Consider the following 24,486-nt stretch of genomic DNA (forward strand, 5'->3'; position numbering starts at 1 on the left):
TTAGCTATCAGGATATCTTCCTGCCTGAAGCAGGTCTTGTACCTAAATTCCTTTTAGGCAGTTAGGGGGAAGGTCAAGGTGTTTTTTATTTTGTTTTGTTTTCCTGAGTCATTTGTTCCTTAATAACCAGCTTAAAATCAATACCCCAAAAGGCATATTTTGGGGAGGAAATCTCTGCTTCCCCTCATAATGAACTGTAGTCACCATGTTAGATACTCAGATCTTATTCATCTTAGAGCTGAAAGTTTGTACCTGTTTACAGACCTCTCTCTATTTCCGCCTACCCCAGCCCCTGGCAACCACTCTTCCCTCTCTGTTTCTGAGCTTGATTCCACATATAAGTGATACCGTGCAGTGTTTGCCTTTTGCTGTCTGGCTCCCTTCACATAGCAAATGCCCTCAAGATCCACCCATGTTGTTGCACACTAAGGAGTTCCCTCTTCCCCGTGGCTGAATAGTGCTCTGATATAAACCACATCTTCTCTAGCTATTCATTTGTTGATTGACACATAGATTGTCTCCATATTTTGCTATTGTGAATAATGCTGCAGTGAACATGGGGTGTGAATATCTTTTTGAGATCCTGTTTTCATTTCCTTTGGATAGATACTCAGAAGTGCGATTGCTGGATCACATGATAATTACAATATAGGAGATGTATAGTGGTCAAGATTACATTTATTTACTTATTTAAATTTGTACTAGAGGCCCGGTGCATGAAATTCAAGCACGGGGGAGGAAGGAGTTTCCCTCAGCCCAGCCTGTGCCCTCTCCAATCTGGGACCCCTAGAGGGATGTCCAACTGCCCTTTTAGGCCCGATCCCATTGGGCAATCGGACATCCCTCTCATAATCCAAGACTGCTGGCTTCCAACCGCTCACCTGCCTGCCTGGCTGATTGCCCCTAACCACTTCTGCCTGCCAGCCTGATCACCCCGTAACCACTCCCCTGCCAGCCTGATCGATGCCTAACTGCTACCCTGCCAGCCCAATTGACCCTAACGGCCCTCCCCTGCAGGCCTGATCATTCACAACTGCCCTAACCCTGCTGGCCATCTTGTGGTGGACATCTTTGGCCACATAGGGGCGGCCATCTTGTGTGTTTGGAATGATGGTCAACTTGCATATTATTCTTTTATTAGCTAGGATTAGAGGCCCAGTGCACAAAAATTTGTGCACTTGGGAGGTCCCTCAGCCTGGTCTGTGCCCTCTCGCAGTCTGGGACCCTTTGGGGATAACCACCTGCTGGTTTAGGCCCGCTACCCGGAGAATTGGGCCTAAGCTGGCAGTCAGACATCCCTCTGGCAGCCTGGGAGCCCTCGGGGTATGCCCACTTGCCAGTGGGGAGCAGGCCTAAACTGCAGTCAAACATCCTTAGTGCTGCTGAGGAGGTGGGAGAGGCTCCCACCACCACTGCTGTACTGGCAGCCATCAGCCTGGCTTGTGGCTGAGCAGAGCTCCCCCAGTGGGAGTGCACTGACCACCAGGGGGCAGCTCCTGCATTGAGCATTTGCCCCCTGGTGGTCAGTGTGTGTCATAGTGACCAGTCATTCCCAGTCGTTCTGCTGTTAGGGTCAGTTTGCATATTACCTTTTTACTATATAAGATAGAGGCCTGGTGCACGGGTGTGGGCCAGCTGATTTGCCCTGAAGGGTGTCCTGGATCAGGGTGGAGGTCCCACTGGGGTGCCTGACCAGCCTGGGTGAGGGGCTGAGGGCCATTTTCAGGCTGGCCACAACCCTTCAGGGAGGGGGGTTTTGCTGGGGTGCCTGGCCAGCCTGGGTGAGTGGCTGATGGCTGTTTGCAGGCTGGCCACAGCCCCTTTACGTTAGGGGTCCCCCCTGGGATGCCAGGCCAGCCTGGGTGAGGGGCTGAGGGCCGTTTTCAGGCTGGCCACAGCACCTTCAGGGTGGGGGGTCCTGCTGGGGTACCTGGCAAGTCTGTGTGAGGGGCTGATGGCTATTTGCAGACTGGACCCAGCCCATTCACATTAGAGGTCCCCCCCTGGGGTGCCTGGACAGCCTGGGTGAGGGGCTGATGGCTGTTTTCAAGCTGGCTACATCTCCTTCAGTGTGGGGGTCCCCACTGGGGTACCTGGCTAGCCTGGGTGAGGGGCTGAGGGCCATTTTCAGGCTGGCCACAGCCCCTTCAGGGTGTAGGGTCCTGCTGGGGTGCCTGGCCAGTCTGTGTGAGGGGCTGATGGCTGTTTTCAGGCTGGCCAAGCCACCCAGCAGGGACCTTCACCCCATGAGGGTGTGACCAGCCTGGGTGAGGGGGTGATGGCTGTTTGCAGGCTGGCCACAGGCCCTTCAGGGTTGGGGGTTCTGCTGGAGTGCCTGGACAGCCTGGGTTAGGGGCTGATGGCTGTTTTCAGGCTGGCCACGGCCCCCAGCCATCCAAGCTCCCAGTGGAGGCTGGCTGAAAGCAGGTATCTGGGGTTTATTTATATTCTATAATTGAAACTTTGTTGCCTTCAGTGGAAATCTGAGCGGGCCAGGGCAGGTGGGAAGCTTGGCTTCCTCCATCTCCAGGGCAACCAAGTTCCCTGCTTGCTCCAGCTCTGTGGCTGCCGGCCGCCATCTTGTTTGGGTTAATCTGCATATAGTCGCTCTGATTGGCTGGCGGGCATGGCTTGGGCATAGCGAAGGTACAGTCAATTTGCATGTTTCTTTTTTATTAGATTAGATAAGTCACTGAGACTACAAATACTGAGGAGTTAATTAAGAAAATAAATAAAATCAAAGAAAGTTCACCATAGAAGCCATTGCACAGCTAATCCTGATACAAGTTTGTGATTTCCAAAACAAAACAAAGAAATTGAAGTTATTCCTAAGCTTTAAACCAACTCCCAAGGCTATAATGAGAAGGATGATCGACACAAGCAAAGAGGGACAACACCCATTTAAAGAAGGAGCTCTCCTGAGGTCTGGACAACTCACGTGCCATGCTCAGGTGCTCTTTGGAGAGAAAGGGTAACATCTGCCTGGTCTTTTCTCTGTTGCCTTCTGGATGCTGCAGCTGTTGATCTGACTTCTTAACCAATCCCAACCATGGGAGAATCTGAGAAGATATTTTAAGAGTTTCATCCCAGTTCCATGGGACATGACATCTAGTGACTCTTGTTCCTCATCTGGATCTAATTTTGGGATTATTTTCTCCTAAGTTATTCAAATGCCTGTCTTATACCTTAATTCCTGTGTCATTCTTTGTAGTATCTTCTCAGAGTCTTTACATTTGGAACCTTAAGCAATTGTTGGTTCAAATCTCCTCCCAAGGACTAGAATCTGAGACTACATAGAAAGCTGCCCAATGAACCCCAAATTGGACTATGCCATGAATGAGAAATAAAATTTAATTGTTACCCTACTGAAATTTTAATGTTGTTGGCTACAGCACTTAGCCCAACTAATGCCTACATTTTCCAGTGGAAATTGAATATGGCTTATGAGGAGGAAGGCAGACTGAAAATCAGGAAAACATTATGCTACGGAAAAACATTTGCAAAACATCTGTTGCCAGCAATAATTCAATAGGCAGACCATGTGCTTACTGAATTGTAGCCCTAGGGAAAGGGGTTAGAAAACAAGGTTAGTCGTCCAGCCTAACTAGTGTTGTCTGCTTTCGGCAGGTTTTATAAGAAAGAAATGAGCTCAGGAAAGAGTTGGCCACTTTGCATGCAAATAAGAGGGAACAGGACGAGTCTAAAAATGTGGACCATCAAAGGGTTGGACGTGTCTGTGCCTTCTAGATCCCAAATAGTAAGTGATATGATTGAGAAAGGCTTTGAGTCACCAAAAACTTCTGTTGAATTAACTGATTAGCCACCATTATGTTAAGAAAAAAACAAATGGGGGAATGAGATAATAAAATCAAGCTGATTTGAAAGCAATGTCTGGAAAGCGTCTTTGGGTGTGGGGATAAGCACATGGTACTTATTGTAAGCAAATACATCTGTAGCTTCGTTCATGAGGAAATTGCATGGCACATAAAACCATGAGGGTGGTCTCCGGGAGCCTGTAATTAAAGAGTGTTCAAATAATCTTTAGAATGGCAGTGGGTTGTCAAAGCTCTCCAGTCCCAAGGAAGGCAGCATAACACACTTCAGACGTGTCCCGGAGAACAGGAGCTATGGAAGAACCTCCCAAGGTATAGAGTCACAGCCACCGAGAATAATGTGCTAGTGCTCCTTCCAGAGAGCTGAGTCAGAAAACAGTCAGTGAGCTTCCTCTGCTCTCTGGGTAGGAAGCCTTCCCAGCATTTGTCCAGCTGGATTACCCCTGGTGGATATCGGCTCTGTCTCCCTTATTTACCCTTTCCAATTGGAACTATTTGTTATGGTGGATGTCAGGGACACATTCTAAGATCACAGGTCACAGGACTATGACCAACTACATCTGACATGTTGTAGAGGACATGAATTACCTGAGACCCTGGTCTCTGAACTGGACTTTGGAAGTGAGTATAATCTACATGTGGAAAAAAAGAGAGAAAATGCAAATTTGGTTATCAGAAAGATCAGGCTATGGTAGACATGTTAATGTTCGCCAATATGCATATTCCTTTTTTTTTTTTGGACACAGGAACTACATTTCCCAGTGTTCTTTGTAGGTTGGTATGACCAGGTAATCAAATTCCAGCTGATGGAATGTGGGCAGAAATGAAGTAGTCTTCTTCTAAGCACAGCTCATACAACCTCCTGCAGTAGAGGGCTCTGAGACCCTAGAAGAAAGAAAACTACAGGCCACAGACCAAATCTGGTTTAGTGCCTATTTTTGTACACCCATAAATTAAAATGCTTTACACTTTTAAAAGCATTTTTAAAATAAGAAAAATAACATCTCACTACATTTTAAATGATATAAAATGTAAATTGCAATATCAGAAATAAAGTTTTATTGGAACACACCCATGTTCACATTCATTGATATATTGTCTATATCTGTGTTTACTTTGCAATGGTGGAATTGAATAGTTGCAACAGACATGTGGTGCTCTCACTGTTGACCCCTGCTGACTCATTATAGTGGTGCAGTTATAACTTGACAGCATTTTGATTGCCATGCATATCCCATTATTTAATTTTATTTTTCTGCTAACAGTGCATATTCATCAAATCAAAACAAAAAAGGAAGAGAAAAGTAGATTTTCAAAGTTTGAATTTTTTCTGAGCAAGGAAAACTCTGCTCAGTCACTGTTATAAAATACAAACTGACTTTGGATATCAGCTTTTCCACAGAATTGATAATATTCAGCGAATTCAAGCTAAAATTTTGAGGCAAAATAGAACTTATATGTGAAACATAAACTGGATAATATCATTTTTGTAGCTAACTTTTGAACAAGTTGCTTTATATACTTCTGCATTGTAAATTTAAAACAAAGCCCAAAATTTTCATTCCAACACAAATTTTCAGTGTTACATTTTCCCAGCTCAAACTACTGTTTCAAAAAAAAAAAAATGTTGTATCTCAATACAAGTACAAAAAGGTTTTCATATTTCAAAATCCATATAATTGTTCAATTGAGGAGCTTACTCCTAATATTCAATCAGAAGTGATCAATCTGCAATATGATGACAGGTTGAAAGGCAAGAGAAGAATCTAATAGAATCCTGAAAATGCTTTCCAAGAGATAAATACGCTCAATTAAAATCAGACACTCATGGATTGATATCGACATTGGCAGAACCTTATCCATGTGAAAAGATGAAATATGAAAAAAAATCTCATAACAGATCAGCATTTAATGATGACCACTTGCACTCATTTTGATGATAGAGGAACTAATTTAAACTTCAATTAAGCAAAAATGTATCCTCCTGACAAATTAGTTCCATTTGTCTCATTAGTAGACTTGTATTACACAGTTATTATACTGTGAATTTCATCAAAATATTGTTTGCTGAAATTTGTTTTCTCTCTTGTTATGAAAGTACCTAGATAATGTATTTGCTTTTGCTTCCTGACTAGCAAAGCCTAAAATATTGACGATTTGGCCTTTACAGAAGATGGTTTCAGACCCTGCTTCAGAGCTGGTGGGGCCCCAGGATTTACAGAGACTGGATTCCTAATCACTGTATGGAATGCTGACACTGAACATTCCGTTAGATCATTGGATGAGAAATTAGCCTTTATGTGGTAAGCCACCAAGATGTGTCAGTTGTCTGTTAAAACAGCACATGTCACTGCCCATGACTAAAATAACCTTTTAATTATGGGATTAAAATTCATATTTAAGGAAACTTCAGAAACTACATTTTTGTAGGAAATACTAAGTCATTTTTTAAAATTTGGTATTTTTTCCCTTCTTATTGAATTTATTGGAGTGACACTGGTTAACAAAATTATACTGGTTTCAGGTGCACAATTCTACAACCCATCATCTGTACACCATATTGTGTGTTCACCCCTGCAAGTGAAGTCTTGGTCCATCACTATTTATTCCCCCATACCTGCCTCCACCTTCCTCCATTCCCCTCTTCCAGACAATCTCCACACTGTTGTCCATGCCTGTAAGTTTTTTTCCTCTTTTTTGCCCAATTCCCCTCTGCCCCATCCCCCCCACTAAGTCACTTCTTAAAATGGCTACAGATGCTTTATCTTAGCAAAGTAAATCAGCATCGGGAATTCATCTTTAATTAATTCAGCCAACATTGTTTTAGGCACTGTGAGCAAGGTTATATGCAATGTTGACGTGATGTTTTTCTCTGAATTGTGAATTCTCACATATTTATGAATTTAGCAATTTAATACATTTAAACCAATAAATCATCAGAAATTACATGCAATCAATTGTTCAATGAGATTTTGCTTAGACATAGAAAGAATATGCATTTTTATTTCCTAAATGAGGAGTTTCTTTTCTGTTTGGAATGATTCTAAACTGTTCCTTGCTTGCAAACTAGAAAAGAATAAATTTTGAGCGCTGAATGGGACATTACTTTGAAATATCCTCAGAGAGAGCACTAGGCAAACTCCTGTAATAAAATGCAGCCATCACATTGTCAATATTTGTCCCAATTGCATGAGGAACTAAGGAGAGCAAAGCACTGAGCAGAGAAATTTTTTTCCATTTGGCATTGTAAAGTGGACAGTTACCTGAGGTGATAAGCATTTCACTTTCTGATTCAGAGTAGAATCAGTTACACAGAATTAAATTATATAGGCATGCCTCAATATTTCTTTTTAAAATCATGTATTTAAAAAATATTTTCTGGATATCTATAATAATAAAAGCATAATATGCTAATTAGCCCAGATGTCCTTCTGGATGTCCTTCCTTCTGGACAAAGCCACAGCTGGCAGGGGCCAAGGCCCTTGCATGGATTTTGTGCATTGGGCCTCTGGTGTATAATAACTGTGCATCCCAGAGCTCATCCTGACCATTCTAATTAATTTTCGCCAAATGTTGCTAAGCATGAGAATCCCCTAGGGCAAGTAAGCACTTTGTCAACTTTTCAGTTTTGTTTGTTTTTTTATAACATTTCAGTTTTTATGCCCATGAACTATGATGCTTTAAGTGTGGTGAGGGCCCAAGACTCTGCACTTTCACAAATTCACCTGGGAGGTTGAAATGGATGCTGGCTATTATGAATGGGCTTACTCGGCCTCCTTTCTGCTTTCAGAGACTTTCTTGCAGCTAGGATTCTGGTTGTAAATTAATTTCACTAATTACGATGCACTTGCATACAATTTGGAAGTCAAAAGTATGGTACTGCCATCTTTCTACCCCCTTTAGGCTGTTCTGATCTCAAGCATGGTTATGGGCATGGGTTTTCACAGGTAATGGTCCAGTATCCCATATTCAGTTTTCTGTTTGTTGAACAGCGGCAGGGAGATAGCAATGGTGTCCTTGTTTTCCCTCCCAGTAATGACGTATTGTTCTAGAACTGTTCTGGTGACCCAGTTAGGAAGCCCCCCTTTTTATATAACTTCCAACTATTTGTAAGCATCTGATTTTGGCATCATGTCAGTTCCTGCTTAAGATACCCAGAGTGTTTTCTGTTTCTTGACTAATAAAGAATATGACACCAATGTTAACATTATCCAGCAGTGGGTTGTAGACCATGATGGTTCATTTGTAACTCTGAGAAACCTATTCTTTTCTCATCATAATTTATTATGAGATGATTCATTAATAGCATCAAGATGCCATTGAATTTTTTTTTGAATGACACTTGGACAGCAAGTATTATTACTCAATGTAACCCTACTTCACCACTATCCCTCAGCAAATGCATGGAAGACCAAGGATCATAATAAGCCCTTTACCAGTGCTTCTCCAGGTGGAGGCCAGCCTTAGGCTGTGACCACAGACCTTTCCTGGGAGGGCTGGAAATGTGGGAGAGGGAGGAAGAGAACCATCAGAATATAAACTTCATAAGGGCAGACATTTTTTATTATTTTTTTCAGTGCTGCAATCACAACATCTAAAACAGTGCCTGGCAGTCAGTTATCTATAATAATAAAAGCATTATATGCTAATTAGACCAGATGTCCTTCTGGACGAAGCTGGGGCTGTGAGGAAGCCCAGGTCCCGGATTCCAGAGAGAAGCTAGTGCTGGCAGTTGGGAGAAGAAAGGCCTACTCTTGCATGAATTTGGTGCATCAGGCCTCTAGTCATTATATAATGCATTTGATGAAGTCAGTGAGAATTAATTGAATAATGAATTTGTCTAGCACAATCTAAACCAGTTACTGATTCTTATCAAGGTAGAGTTTCCAGAGTCTTATCTTGCCTCAGAGCTAGAACGGCATAGTAGGACTAAAAAAAATAAATAAAAATTCACGGGTCTAGAAACAAGCATAGGGTCTATGTAGTCCAGAATGTTGCTTACCAACTTACATGACTGAATTCCATGATTCTCGTTCCTATGATTTGCCATCTGGTGGACTACTCTGTGACCCTGCGTTGTGCCTCAGAGGTTGCTCTGAGCTAATGTTTGTCCACTGCGTGTCCCTAAATTATGCCCCGAAATGCTTCTGCTACCTTCCATCAGAATGGCAAGCCTTGCCCCACACTATTTTGATTCTCTTAGCCCCTTACATTAAGTGGATGTTGAGGTGGATGCTTTGTCTTGGTAACAAGAGCAAAATCTAAGTTATCAAAATCAGGACCCACATTTACACTCAGATTATCATTAGGTGACTTAGAATTGAGAGCCTAGAGCGCGGGGTGAGCACACACGTCCCTCCTTCCTAAGGTCAATATTGGCCCCAGAAATGTTGTTAGGGCTGTCAGTTGATGGCAAACTTTGAGGTGTGAGAGCTGTGAGAAGTTAATTATACAAATTGAGGTAAGCTCTAAGAAGGGGAGCTCTATTTTATTTGTTTGTATGAGTCCCACTTGCTGATCCTTATCATCACACATGCATTCCCAAGGTTTGAGCAGAGGGAGCTCTGGGACAAGAATCTTCAAGAAATATTTTGTCTAACTCGATGACTTGTATCTTTTTGCTTGGGTTCCCTCACTTCCATTATCATTGCCACTATTCACTCTTTAAACTGTGATCCAATTAAAAAAAAAATTACTGAAGCATTAGCATTCTGAAAACTTTCACACTGATTCTGATAGATAAAATTAAACTGACATAAAATATAAACCACATGAAAACTGCCTCCCTGAGGATAAACCCCCTTCGAGCTGTCACAAAGGCCGGCTTCCGTCCCTCCTTGATTCTTTCCTATTTCCACAAGACAGATGCCATCCCTGTGCTCAGATTTGCTCATAAATTTCCCAACCTTCTCTCTCAGGCAGAAATATCTTTCCCTGTAGTGAATGTTGAAGTTGCTCTCCTACAACCCAATTAGTATAACTAAATCCCTTAGTCCACATCAGAACGAAGGACTAGATTTTGTTTTGACGACTCAGTTTCCGATCACTGCTTGAACTTTGTGCAGCGCCCACTGGTTTGGTAGAGCAAACCTTTGTTAGAACCCTCTCCTGCACCAGGCACCGCAGTGTCATAAGCATACAACGGTGAGCAGTCTTCACTTTCCCATCAAAACGCTGCCTGTGGTACCCGGGAGGAGTCCCTGCACAACTGAAATGCTAGGCATGCTATGGCTTCAACCGGAAACTGAATTATCAAAGCAATTGCCAGCTTTGGCAGGCATTCCAAAAATAAAGGCTGAGATTCTTCTCGTAGGACAGACCCTTGGGCACAGCAAATAGCCACTGGAGACACTAAAGAGGGTGCTTTCAGCGGGACCTGGCTGTACCGTCTGTGAGATAGAACTGTTTTTCTGTATCAGATTCTCACCGATCCTGAAAGTGCTCCTTTAGTTGTCAAACACAAACAAGCAAGGGTTGAGGAATAGTTTCATAGTATTTTTACTTTTAATCTTTTAAACTTTAATTTGTTGTTGTTTTAAATTACACATAAAATTTTCTTTTGACATTCCAAGTTTTGATAGTTTTATACGCATTAATACATTTTACATTTAAGAGAATAATCCAGGGTCAAAGTGGTTTTAGATAGTTTGTTTAAAGTTTTAAAAATCTCTTTAACTCCAAAAGAGTAACCTATGCAGAGGTATGTAAAGTATTTGAAAGTCAACTTTTAATAACATAGAGGTTCCCTTGACTTTATTCTTTCTAAATCTAAAAGATCAGGAATGCACAACACAGTCCAGTCTGTTAATATTCAGTAAATATATTTTCTATAGTGTTTAATATCTTTTCTTATTTCTACAATAAACATAAATGGTTTCATTAAAAACTTATTTAAAAATAATTATGATAAAATTTAACTTGGGGGCTACTAGTATGTGTTTCTTCTGGATTCCTCTAACCATGGAACTATTTCACATATTTGACAAGACAGAGGGTAAAGGGTTTTGTTACGAGTAATTGTGTGAGTTCATACAATCATTCAAGTGTTCTTTGAACTTTCACATTTGCCATCAGCAGTGACATAGTGTCACTGAAAGAAGAATCCTGGGAATTACTGAATCCTGTTCCCTCATTTTACTAATTCGACTCAGAGAACCCATATGCCCAAGGCCATACATTTTCTTAGTTGATAGCAAAGGTGGAATAAAACCCAAGATTTTACATTTCTGTTTTAGGACACTTTTATTGTAACGCAGTTGCTTCCTTAATTAGCTATAAAATAATAAAAGGTCACTTTTGAAATAAAAGTTGTAAGTTAAAAACTTTTTTTATTATACTGCAGATATTTAAATATATCTATGATAAATAATGATATAAAACCCCAGTTTTATAATTTATGAAATTTAAGAAAATTTCACTTAAAGTTGGTATTTGACCTCAGTGATAAGCAAGGTAGCATGTAGTTTTAAGTCAAACTAGTAATCTAATCATATACTAGTGTAAATCTTTTCAATCAAGAAGAGTATTTTAAACATTCCTACTTGCAGTGCATTGTCTTAGTTTCCAAGGCAAACAGTTGGGGAAGTTGGAGAGGATTAAAGACACATAAATGGCATGGTCTTTACATTTAAATGAAAATTTCAATGTAATAGTGTTGGGGGAGGGTGGGTCGGGGGAGACTCATGAACAAATAAAACAGCTTTCTTATTGATTTTTTAGGTCTTTAAAATTTTTATTTGCTAATATATAGTGAGAGAGGAAATCATCTCTATGTCTCTCTTTAACCCCAAATCTCATTCCTGGTGAAAATGTTATTCCTTTGTGTTAAAAATAGTTCCAGAATCTGACCACCTCTTACCATCTCAATTATATAAAAGAATCTCACTGTATTTTTGGACGTTTGAGTGCTTACAGTTTTTAAGCCTTAATCCTCCTTCTTTTCCTTCTGCCCCACATCTGGGAAACCTGATTTTTAAAAAGCCCCAGGTGCCCCCTCCTCTGGCACCAGTGCGAGATTCAAACCACGTGTGGGAACTCTCAATACAGCCCACTCCCTAATCACCATCTAACCCCCAAGCCAGTTTCCTTTCCTGCTTTCTCAAGCTACTTTTGGACCATCTTGGGTGGTCTACCCTGTTCTCTTCAAAAAGCCTCATTATATGAGTAATTAAGCTTTCCATGCCCTGTTGGTGAGTGTGTGTGTGTGTGTGTGTGTGTGTGTGTGTGTGTTCATCAGTCTTGACATCTGAAGAGAATTTTGATTGGAGCTGCGCCCCATTTCTGCGGGGTGGCCACAACACATTCCCATGCCAGTTTAAGGCACTGTTAATACTTGCTCAGATTATTTCCATGACCTTTAGCAATTTTGGTCTCTCACTTTCAGATCTTGTTCCACTTTTGTCTTCTTTACATGGGGCAAACCTGGGTAATAACTTAACATGTAAGTCATATCATGTCACTCCTCCATTCAGATTCCTCCATTCAGGCTTCACTCAAAGAAGAGCCAAAGTCCTTACCATGGACAATTAGGAGTTTTGTGATCTTCAATCTCCTATGACTTTTATGCCATCATTTCTTACCATTCTCCTTTATCATCTCACTCTGGCTAGCCACAGCGGCCTTGTTCTTTTAACATGCGAAGCACGCTCGACCTCATCTTCACGTGCTGTGCCCTCTGCTATTCCTCCAGATATCAGAGTGGCTAATTCCCTCATTTTTTTTTACAGCTCTGTTCCTATATCACCTTCTCACAGGGGCCTTCTCTGACCACCTATGTGATCACTCTCTAACATTTCTAATCTCTACTACCCTGCTTTATTCTTTCTTTATAGATAGCATGGATCACCCCCAACGTATAAATATGTCATAATATTCATTATTGTGTGTTTTTTACTAGAAGCTGAGCAAGCTGAGGTAGGGACTTTGACTTGTTCATTGCTATACCCTCAGTACGTATCACTGCCTGGCGCGCACGCATGCACACACACAGAGTCAGAATTCATCATTTGAAGCAAAAGACGCAATAACTCATCGACACAGACACAGCCTGGTGATTACCAGAGGAATGGGGTGGGGGAGGTAGAAGAGGAGATACAGGGGATAAATGGTGAGAGGAGACTTACCTTGGTGAACACACAACACAATATACAAATGATGTGTTGTAGAACTGTACATCCGGCACCTATATAATTCTGTTAACAATGTCTCCCCAATAAATTCAATAAAATTTTTTAAACAAAAAAGTTTTTAAAAAATACCCTGCTTGGGTAACCAAGCTAATTATTTAATCCCACTTTCTCTCTATAGACACACGGATATAAAATGAACAGCACTGGTAGTCTTTTCTGATTCTTATTCCAAATCTCTATTCTCCCTGGACAAGCAGATAAGGTGTAATATGCAGAATTAAAGAGTTCCACTAAATAGAAATTAGTTTTGTATCCCAGTCTTATTCTGGACATCCCTTTTGCTATCAAAGCATTTCAATTGGCCTGCATTTCTGCAGGGAATATAAGGCTATGTCTTAAACTGAGACCCGCGGGCTTGGTTTGTATTCAGGTAGACGGGGGAAGGGGAATGTTGGAGTCGGCTGGGCCTACTTTACACCAGGCACTGTGGTGATTAAATAGAATAATTATTCTGCCAGCCACTTTCTGAGCTCCCCTATGTTTTCTTTAGATGTCTGCCAAACAATTTTCACATGGAGGGGCTTGTAGGATGCTATTTGGGAAGCAGCTGCTTGTCTCAACTGCATTCTTTTTCTTCTCTTGAGCTGACTCAGCATGGCAGTCCTTTGAAGGCGGTGGGAGCTTTGTGTTTGCATCCCCTCCAAAGGCGTGCAAACGCACCGAAGCTCAGTGGAGAATGTGGAAATCAGGCTTCTCCACCAAGCAAGAGGGTTTCTATGGAAAGCTGCCTGCAGTGAGGATCTCCCAGGAAGTTCCGCCGTCTTTACAGTTTGACCTTTGACATACTTCTTTTGTTAGGTCACAATTTAAAAAACAGATCTCAAACTATTCTTAAATGCAAGGATTAAGCCTATGTGGTGCCTTAATAGGACCCACGGAGATAGGATATTATTGCATTTAACCTGTGGCAATTCTGGAACTGGAGGTGAAATAAAATCCTGGGTGTCTCTCACTCTGTATTTGAATTGGTGACTTTGAATTTATTTTTTCATATATTATTTTTGACGCTATTTGAACCTTTCTTTGTGACACTCAGCATCCTATGCTGTGTATATTTTTGCTTCTACCATTCTTATCACATTTATCGCACTATCCCTTGATTTTTGGTTCCTTTTATAGGTCAGACCTCCCCAGAGTGCAAGTTGCTTGAAGGCAAGGAGGATTTTTTGTGTAATCTCCTTAACCTGGTGTCATATCCTTCACCAGAATTCTGAGAGGTCTGGTTGCAATTTACAACCTCGTTACCTAGTGTAAGTCAGCACCCAGGGTTTCTTAAGGTTTATATCTAGTTAGAAATAGTCTTTAAAAATATAAACACAGTAAAAATCTTTAGCCACTGCCCAAATGTCACAATAATTCATGTGAGGGGCAAAGAGGACCAAAAACCTCTAGCAGTAAGATTCCATACCCTATACTTGACCCTGATTCTGCCAGCATTCTCTAATTAATGGGGTACAGCCAAGTTCTCTATCATGAGAGGAGTAGTCTGTTCTCACCAGATTATTGGGTTCATATAAATTTAGAATCATCATATGTTCCTGGTAGATTAATATTTAGTCCTTATGGAATGTCTCTCTCCATCTCTAATCATGTTTCTTTCCTTACAGTCTTATTTTGTCTGATGGTCATCCTATCACTGTTAATTGTGTGTTTGTATTGTAGGTATTTTTCTTACCTTTTGTTTTTAGTCTTATGATTAATGTATGTTTCTAGAAATCAGCATATACTTGCTTTTTTGCTTTTTCCTTTTATACCTAGTGAGAAAACTTGACATATTACAGTATTATAAATAAAAATGATTATTAATCAAAGATATATAGTTTCCCAGGCAATAAAAAGCTAAAGGAGTTCATCACCACCAAACCAGTATTACATAAAATGTTAAAGGGTATTCTTTAAGAAGAAGAAGAAAAAAAAGATAAAAAATATGAATGAATAATAAAATGGCAATAAATGCATATTTATCAACAACTGAATCTAAAGATCAAAATAAATGAATAAGAACAGAAACAGGCTCATAGATACAGAGAAAATTTTGAGGGCTGCTAGATGCGGGGTGAAGGTTAGGGGACTGGGTGAAAAAAGGTGAAGGTGTTAAGAAGTACAGATGTTTTGTTACAGAATAGTCATGGGGATGTAAACTACAGCCTATAGAATATAGTCAATAGTATCCTAATAAGTATGTATGGTGCCATAACTATGTATGGGTCTGAGATTTGTCTGGATCAGAAGTCCTCAAACTTTTTAAACAGGGGGCCAGGTCACTGTCCCTCAGACATTCCACACATGCATACTGTGGGCCCGGGATGAGTCGGCTGCTAAGCAGGACAGGCAGTGGCGGCAAAAACACCCGGTGGGCTGGATAAATGTTTTCGGCGGGCTGCATGTGGCCTGTGGGCCGTAGTTTGAGGATGCCTGATCTGGATGATCACTTAGTGAGTTATATAATGTCTAATCACTGGGGTACACACCTGAAACTAATATAATGTTTCATGTCAACTGTAAGTGAAAAATAAAAATGATTGCTTTTCCCCACTTCTACAGCAATGTTACACCTGAAAAATTTTAAATTCTGTTTCCCTCCCCGCCCCCATTTTTTTGTGTTATTCTCTTTCATAAAAGAGAATATTCTATTGTCTTCTGACTTCTCTCAATTTACTATATTAAAGCAGACAAACTATAGCTCTGGCTGTCTAAGTAATTTTCTCTTGTCTGTTTATAAGCAGTTTTAGAGTAATGTGCCTATATGTGCTTTGCTATTTATTCTTACTGGAGTTCATAGAAATTCTTGATTAAGTGGCTTAATGTCTTTCATCAACTTTAAAAAATTCTTGTCTGTCATCTATTCAGATATTGGTTTGCCCTGTTCTCTTACTCCTTTCCTACTGAAACTTTATAATATAACTAGAGGCTCGGTGCATGGATTCGTGCACCGGTGGGGTCCCTTGGCCTGGCCTACACCCTCTCGCAATCTGGGACCCCTCAGGGGATATCAGACTGCCAGTTTCGGCCCGATCCCCACAGGCCAGGCGTAGGGACACCATCAGTGAATGAATCTGTGCACCGGGTCTCTAGTATGCATATAGCTTCTTTGGTTAATCTCTTCCTGCCCCCCCCCCACCTTCTCTCTGAGATTCATCAGTCTGTTCCATGTTTCCATGCCTGTTCATTGAGCATCTGCCCCCTGGTGGTCAGTGTGTGTCATAACTACCAGTTGAATGGTCGAATGGTCGCTTAGGATTTTATATATATATAGATGTTCTTCTTTAACCAGTTTGGTGCCTTTAACCTAAATTCCGTTTTGAGTGATTCTAATATTGCTGCTTTTGATTTTGTTGCATTTGATGAATTTTTTTGATCCAACTGTCTCTTATTTTATAAAATATATTCCTTGTTACTTTATTTTGTGTATGTTACTTATCCTATGTAAGTTAAGCCTAATATGCTAAGTGTCTGGTCGACCAGTGGGCTGTTCAAAGAATCTATACTAATAAAAGGGCAATATGCTAATTAGACCGGATGTCTTCTGGATGTCCTTCTGGACTAAGCAACAGTGGTGGGGTGGAGGCAGCAGTGGTTAGGGGTGATCAGGCCAGCAGGGGAGAGTGGTTAGAGGTGATCAGGTAGGCAGGCAGGTGAGCGGTTAAGAGCCAGCAGTCCTGGATTGTGAGAGGGATGTCCGACTGCCAGTTTAGGATTGGACCTAAACTGGCAGTCGGACATCCCTCGAGGGGTCCCAGATTGGGGAGGGTTTAGGGCAGGCTGAGGGACACCCCCCCCTCCCCGTGCATGAATTTTGTGCACCAGGCCTCTAGTAAACTACATAAAGTCTTTTTTGTTTTGTTTTTAACACAATCTGACAGTTTTTAAAACTTTCACTTACATGTAGATACCTGATTTTATTTCTTCCTTTTAACTTTATTGGTTATTTGATCTCACAATTTGTTTTGTTCTTCTTCTTTAAATTTATTATTGTTTTACATAATTTGTGATTCATTCTATCTTTCCTTGCTTATTTGGAAGTTCCATTGTACTTCTAGGAATGTAACATTGGCACTGATCTTCCCCTAGTGATCCAGGTCTTATCTATACTCGCTGGCTGGTGTCCGAGCATTAGGCTCAATGCCATTAACTAAGTGCTTGTCTAAACCACAGGAGAAGAAGCACTTTCAGTGTTTTCTTGGGGACCCCAGCAGACCTTGCGGTGTCACTTACACACACCTGCCAGTGGGACCCAGCAGCTGCTTGAATCTGGAGAGCTAAACAGCTTGGCATTGCTCAGGAGAGGAAGAACGAATTTCAGAATGCCATGTCTCCATAATCCCCCCTCAAGTGGCTCAGACACTGTCCATTTAATCCTACACCACATTTTCAAAGAATTTATTTATTTTCCACTAGGTCTGCGTTAGGAGGCATAACCCATGTAACACCACGTAGTGGCACACACCTGTCTTTGGAGCTGAGCTGAGGCACTGGTTCACATTATTCTTTCAGGATGTACTCCCCCAGGTACAATTTAAGGTCTACTCATCCCTCTGGAAATGTCTCTACTCCAGGAGCTACTAAAATAGAGTAGTAGAAAGTCCTTTTTGTGTGATCTCTGCATAGGACCTACAACACAGTTCTAAAGAATTGCCATCCCAAACTATCCTATGGTTCACTCAAGACAAGTGACAATGTTAACTATTATAACAAGAACAATTACAATAATGTTGGTTACCGATTATTGATTGTTCACTTTGCAATGCCAGTCAGAGTAAATAAAATACCTTTAGTCTTCACAACTTTACACAGAAGTGTAATCATCCCCTTATTACAGATGAGGAAACTAGGGCTTTAGGGAGCTTAAATAATTTCCTTGAATCCATTCAGCTTTTTAGTAAAAGAGCCTGGGTATAGAGAACCTTGGTCTGCCTGTGCTTCTAGGGCTTGCATGGGGCCTCCTTAGGGTTGGGGAGGATTGAAGTCCTGTACGTCCAGCCCCGCCCATGTTTCCACCTGAGCCATGCAGCCCAGGAGCCTCAGTGAGGATGGGCAGTAGGTGAGAACTGGAATTGGAATTGCTCACCTTCTCTGTTTGGGCTTAGTTCTTCCAACATTTCCTGCATCTCCTGGCTGTGTCATGGGTGTGGAATGCCCAAGCTCTTTTCCTCCTCTCCTGTCCCCATTTTTCTTCTTCTCTCTGCTTCCTAGCTCCTATTCTGAGCACTATTCTTACTTGGAACAGTTAAGCATTGCATGATCAACAAAACTAAAGCTGCAGGAGACTTTAGAGGTAAGATGAGTGAGCAAATCTCTTTATTGGACAGAAGTTGGGGCAGTAACCAAGTCTTACAGAGGTTATGTGTCTGACTGGAGGGGAAACCCCTGTCATATAGCTCTGTTTCCCCCCACAACATGATACCGCTTAAAACTAAATGGGGTAACTCATATGGTTTAAGAGATGCTTTCTCCCTCAGGGTACTTAAGGAAAATCCTGGAAGATGCAATGCCTGACAAACAATAGGCTGAGAAGTCTGCCTGAAAGGCCCCTGCCTCACTCCCCCTCCCACTGTTAAAAAAAGATTATCCTCTGTCTTGAGGAAAGAAAACTCACATTCTGGCATTCGTCCAGACAGATGAAGGTTAAGGTGTAATAATTAAATGTGGTATCTTCAGGCCTACTAAGGACTGTGGCTGGACATCAGTTGATATCATTATGTTTTCATCTTTATTCATTTATGCTTTGAAATTTAAATGTCAGATGAGCAAACCTCTTTATCAGACTGAATTCCTATGGCTGGACATCAGTTGATATCACTATGTTTTCATCTTTAACTAATAATTTATGCTTTGAAATTTAAATGTAGTCAGAACTAAAGTGACTATTTCCTGGAGGCCTTTCCTGGCATGTGTTTTTAAGCAGACTCACATGTAAGCACCAAAGTTGGACAGGAAAATAAAATTACTGCTCTGGACTCAAGCCCTAAAAGAAATAAGTGTAGGTATCAAAGAATATCTATTATGCCTCATCTTTTCTTGCTTCCTTTTTTCTTTCTCTCTTCCTGCATCCATCAGAAGCATCCATCACAAGCATCTTCTGCAGCCAGGCATGTGGACACTCCTGAGGTAGGAGCAAGGCCACTCTCCTCAGCTTGGCATGAGAGCAGAAGCACCATAAACCATCTCAATGTCGTGCACCCAGTCAAAGGAAAAACGATAACATTTCAGTTAGGATTTTTGGTTGCAAGCAACAGAAATCAACTTTAGCTAACTTAAAGTTAAAAAGTAATTGGAAGGATTTGGGGAGCTCAGAGAATCCTTGGAAAAAAGCAGAGAACCAGCCAGAATTAAGAAGCCTTGGTAGCAAGAAACACAGCCTGGTCCTGCCATAGGTCTGTCCAGTTAGAGCTTCTGTGCTGTCACCACCACTGCTGACACTCCATACAGCCATCAGGAGACTCCCACCCTTCCTTCTGGAAATAGGATACCCATTATCCCTATCTTTTTGCCCAGTTCTCTCATGATTTAAAGTCCAAGGTGAAAGCATCTGATTGTTCAAGTCCCGTGTTTATTGCTGGGGGGTGAGAATAGATAATATTTGACTCCTCCATTTCTCCAGGGGAAGACCCTGTACTTTTTCACAGTAGGGGAGTCCTCATAATCAGATGGTTGTTCAAATAGTTGATGGCCCAATAATCAAATATTAGTCAATGAATTGTGAAAAGTCAACAGTTTCCCAGTTCAGAATTATTCTGGCCTAATTTCTTTTTTTCATTTAAATATGTTTTTTAGTGATTTCAGAGAGAGGAAGGAAGAGAGAGAAGGAGAGGGAGATAGAAACATCAATGAAAGAGAAACATAGACCAGCTGCCTCCTGCAGGCCCCCTACTGGGGATCGAGCCCACAACCCAGGCATGTGCCCTGTCTGGGAATCAAACCATGACTTCCTGGTTCATAGGTCGATGCTCAACCACTGAACCACACTGGCTAAGCCCTAATTTCACATTGTACTGATAAATCCATCAGACTTTCTACACTTGTAGATTAACTGGATATATGATGATATTCTGATTTGCCTGTGAGCCTTGGCCAAAGGTGTGGGCAAGGGCCCTTTCTGTGGGAAATAGACATATGGGACTCAGCCTCAATAGCTAGAGTACTTCGTTCTTAAAGTAATTCTGTGCCTAAATGGCCTTAAAATGTAGAGGGGGAAGAAAGTGCTTGTATCCCCAGCATTAAACATTATGCCTATATCACACTGCCCAATAAATGTTTGCTGAGTGCATACATCTAAGAGCTATTTTTTTTTGTCATTTAGCGCTGTACCAGGCAGTGTAAAAAAGCAAATCCATATGTATTACATAATTTAATTGCCATTATATTATTCTTACTTTACAAATGAGGCAACAGGTGTAATGAGGGTGCGTAACTTGCTCAGTGTTGCAGAGCTAATAAGTGGGGCATCACCAGACCCAGGGCCATCTAAAGTGAGCCAGGAAACGGGAGACACCCTCAAAAGTGTGTCTGCTCTGTGCTCCCAATAAAAGGCTGCTGCCACTTTTACTTTTGCTGAAAATCTTTGAACTAAGTTTTATCATCATCATCAATATAAATATATCCTGGAATACAAACAGAGAAAAAGCTGCACATTGTGTCTTTTCTTCTCCAGCTATGCCTATTGTCTTAAACAGTCCATCAGACCTTTATTTTTCCCTCTTGGTGAGGAAGAAAGAGTTTTTAGGGGAACAGATATTATCCCCGACAGGAGGGACAGACAAGGACTTTGGGGCATGGTCAGGGTCTATGATTTTCAGGAGCTGGAGGAGACAGGTCACATTTCCTACTTACACTTCATTTGCAAAGATAAGATTTCTACAGACATAAGCCAATTCCTAGACAGAAACTTAGAAAAGAAAAAAAAAAAAAAAAGCCATGAATCCTAGAGAGCTTTAGAAGAAAAAAAAAGACAGAAAACAAAGTTGACAGTTGCTAATTGGTTAATTAGTGCTTAACTAAAATGACTCTAAATTTGAGCACTCCCAGATGAACAGTGGGAAAAGTAAGCAGGAAACAGATTTAATGCACTTGAAGGGGAGTGCACGTGGCTGTTCGTCAGAGGAGCAGCTGGCCTGCATGTTCCTGCCCGCCCTCTGTGAGGTAGTGCTTTCCTGAAGTAACATGTGAAATGCATAGAACACAGGGGACGCTCAATCAATATTAGTTCACGCCCCTCCTCCAACCCAGCTCCATTCCTTGTCTGCAAGGAGAGCGTCTGAGGCTCCTCCGTCCGTTATCAGCAGAGAGAATGCACTTGAGCATTCATTTATTCAGCAGAATTTCCCAGGTGTCTGCTAAATGTCAGGCACCAGGATTACTTAACCTCCGTGATGTGTTCTCTGACGATAAAGGGGACAACCACCCAGGGTCTAAAGAGGCCAAAGGGATGAGGTCCAGACCTAGAAATAGTCTTCCTTTTCTGCTTTCTTCCTCCTTCCTCGGGCACAGTTGGGCAGGAACCAAAGAATAGGGTGTAGTCTTGGCAGTGTCCACATAAGTACAACTGTCCCTTGCCTCCAGCCCCGACTGAGACCTGAGCTTCATGAAAGCTTGTGTTCGATCCAGTGTTCCTTTCTATGGAGCAGGCACGTGGTCGGCCCCTTTAAATTGCCTCGTTGCCCAGGGAAGCTCTTGGCAGCCTGCTCTGAGCCAGCCCCTCCGGTATCCTTAAAATAGGCCAGCAAAGGCTGTCTGAGATAGCAGAGGCTCTTGTTTAAATGTCAGTAAAGGATGATGGGGTTGCATAGTTACCGCTGTATCCTTAAATGTCTGTGTGGCTTTATAGTTAGGCAATTGTTCTTTTTCAGGCACGGAGCTTTGGCTGGTCTTTATATCATAAACATAGAGGCATTTAAGAGCTGACTCAGGTTTGTGGGCAGCTGAAAGCTATTTCTTAATAATGGTCGCTAACAATAATTAAGTACTTACATGTTAAACACATTTCATACATGATTGCGGGGAGGCGTTGTTAGCCTACTTCATGGAGATCTTGATGCTATGGCACTCCAGGAGGGGGAGGGGCTTGGAATTTAGTTCAGACCCTAAGAGCTTAAATATTTCAGTTTGAACAGAACACTTCACACCAGGATCTCAGATATGTATTCCATTTCAGGCAGTGCTTCCTGCTGTGTCACCCAAGGCAAGTTATCGAGCCCCTTGGCCAACGGCTCATAAAGTGAAGAGGTTAAACCAGGTACATTCTAAGATCCTTTCCATCCGTCTAATTCAACCCGGGGAATCATGCCTTGGAAGAGAGTGATGGCCGTGAAGAGTTTAACACCATTTGCTTTCCTTATTCAAGAAAATACACAAAAGGAAAAAGAGAAGCCGATTTTAATGGCACCTAGACTGAAACAGAATTAGGTTTCTTTTCTTTTTGTTTTTCCTTCAAAAATGTTTCCTAATTCCCCACAGGTATTCTTTGCACCTGGTTAGGTAGGAACTTCAGAAGTGAAACTCAAGTCCTTTTTATTGAATCTAAAATGAAGTCCTAATGAGAGAATGTTCTCTTTATATAAGGATGAGAGTTGGGAGGGGGATGGTTTTCCCCTACCCCATTTGTAGCGAGCTTTGGGAAAATGGCAATTTAGATAAGGTTTGTCAGCCTTCCCACAAGGGCTAGAATTCAAACCTCCAGGAAGTTGGAAATGAGCATTGTCCTCTCAACCGGAGCGTAGGACCAAGTTCAATTTTCTGCTTTATCCCGGATTTTTGTGCAATCATTGAAAAAAAAAAATCTTTAAAGTGATTCTTGCAAATTTCTCTGCCTACAAATGGAGAAAAAGAAAATATTTCATGCCTCACCAGAGGACTGTGAGAACTCATTTTTGTTTGTAAATGTTAATCAAATGATAGGCATGGATACCTGCAAAGTATGGTTTCTCTCTAATTTAAAATCGGCCAGGTTATTGACTGAGGGCTGAGTAATTATTACAGCTGGAGTTGGGTCTGTAATTTGGTGCCCCTCTTTCCCTTTGCATGAATTTGGAGCTGGGTGGGAGCTGTAGGGCTCTCTGTAGAGACAGTGCCTATAAGGATTTATTTAAATTCTGATCACGCTTTCTAATTGTGTAAATATTCAATCACTTCGATTGCTGACTTGATTCTTAAGCTGTTGAGAACATTTTCTATACATAACATTTGGCTAAGTTTCCTGGCTCCTGTGCATTAAATGTTATGAGAAAATATGTGTTGCAGGGAAAAAAGAATCAAGCTGAGTGCTTTTTAATAATTCATCATTCCTCCTAGGTAAAAATAAATAAATAAATAAATAAAAACCTAGCACTTACACTTAGAAGCACTAACCATGCACCCAACAATGTGGGAATTGCTTTTGTTCACTGCAAGAGCTGGGTGTGTCCTGAGCCCCCACCCCCATTTCTTTGGGCTTGCTAATGGCTGTGCAGCAGCAGGTAAGGTAACTGCCTCATCTCCTTGGCCCATCCAAGACAGGAAGTAGACACCTGGGTCTAGATTGAATTCATAGTGGTCACTGTAAGATGGCCACACCTTTCCATGTGCAATCCCCAAAAGAAAAGTGCCAAGCATTAGCAAGCTGTACTTATTTGTCATCATTATATACTGTTATATTTTACCTCCTTCCAAACTTTCCAACTTCCATCTCCTAAACTCTCCCCATGCTCATTGCGTGGTGGCTGTAATGGCTTCCTTGCTGTTCTCTCATACAGCATAAAGCAAACATCACCCACTCCCACTCCCACTCCCACTCCTGGAGCCAGGGCTGCTGATGTCCTAAATGCTGACTGAAGTGCTCCCAACGTCCTGCTGTTCTCAAATGCAGTTTATCAGAGTCATCTGACCACTCTACTCAAATAATGCACCCCACCCTCTTCCTCTCTATTGAACCCCTTATCTCCCCATCCTAGTTTATATTCTTCAATTAATAACATATCAATTGACATATTTTTATATTATTACTAGGGACCCAGTGCACGAATTTGTGCACCTTGAAAGGAACTGTGAGCCGCGAGGCTGCAGTAGGCACAAGGGTGGGTCTCGGCCCATCCTCTACACCCCTGCCCGGCTCCTCCCACCACAGCCCCTGGCTCCCTGTCTTCCTGCAGCCCTGCTCCCGCTGCTGCCATGTGCTGATGGCATTGGCCCCACTCACATCCTCTGACGGTGCAGAGCAACTGGGGCTGGCAACAGCAGTGGGTATGAGCAGCGGCTGCTGTCCTGATCACCCCTCAGGAACAGGGGGAAATGGAGAAACCCTCAGGGGTGATCAGGGCCAGCAGCCACTGCTCACACCCACTGATGGTGCCAAGTGATTGGGACTGGCGCCAGGCACTGGAAGTGGGTGTGAGCGGTGGCTCCAGCAGGTGCAAGTGGAGCTGGCACTGGCAGCAGGTGCAAGTGCTGGCGAGACTGCAGTGCATGGGGGCAAAGAATTTTCAGTAACCATT

Source organism: Myotis nattereri (assembly GCF_964212035.1).
Source record: "Myotis nattereri genome assembly, chromosome: 2".
In the NCBI taxonomy this organism is placed as follows: domain Eukaryota; kingdom Metazoa; phylum Chordata; class Mammalia; order Chiroptera; family Vespertilionidae; genus Myotis; species Myotis nattereri.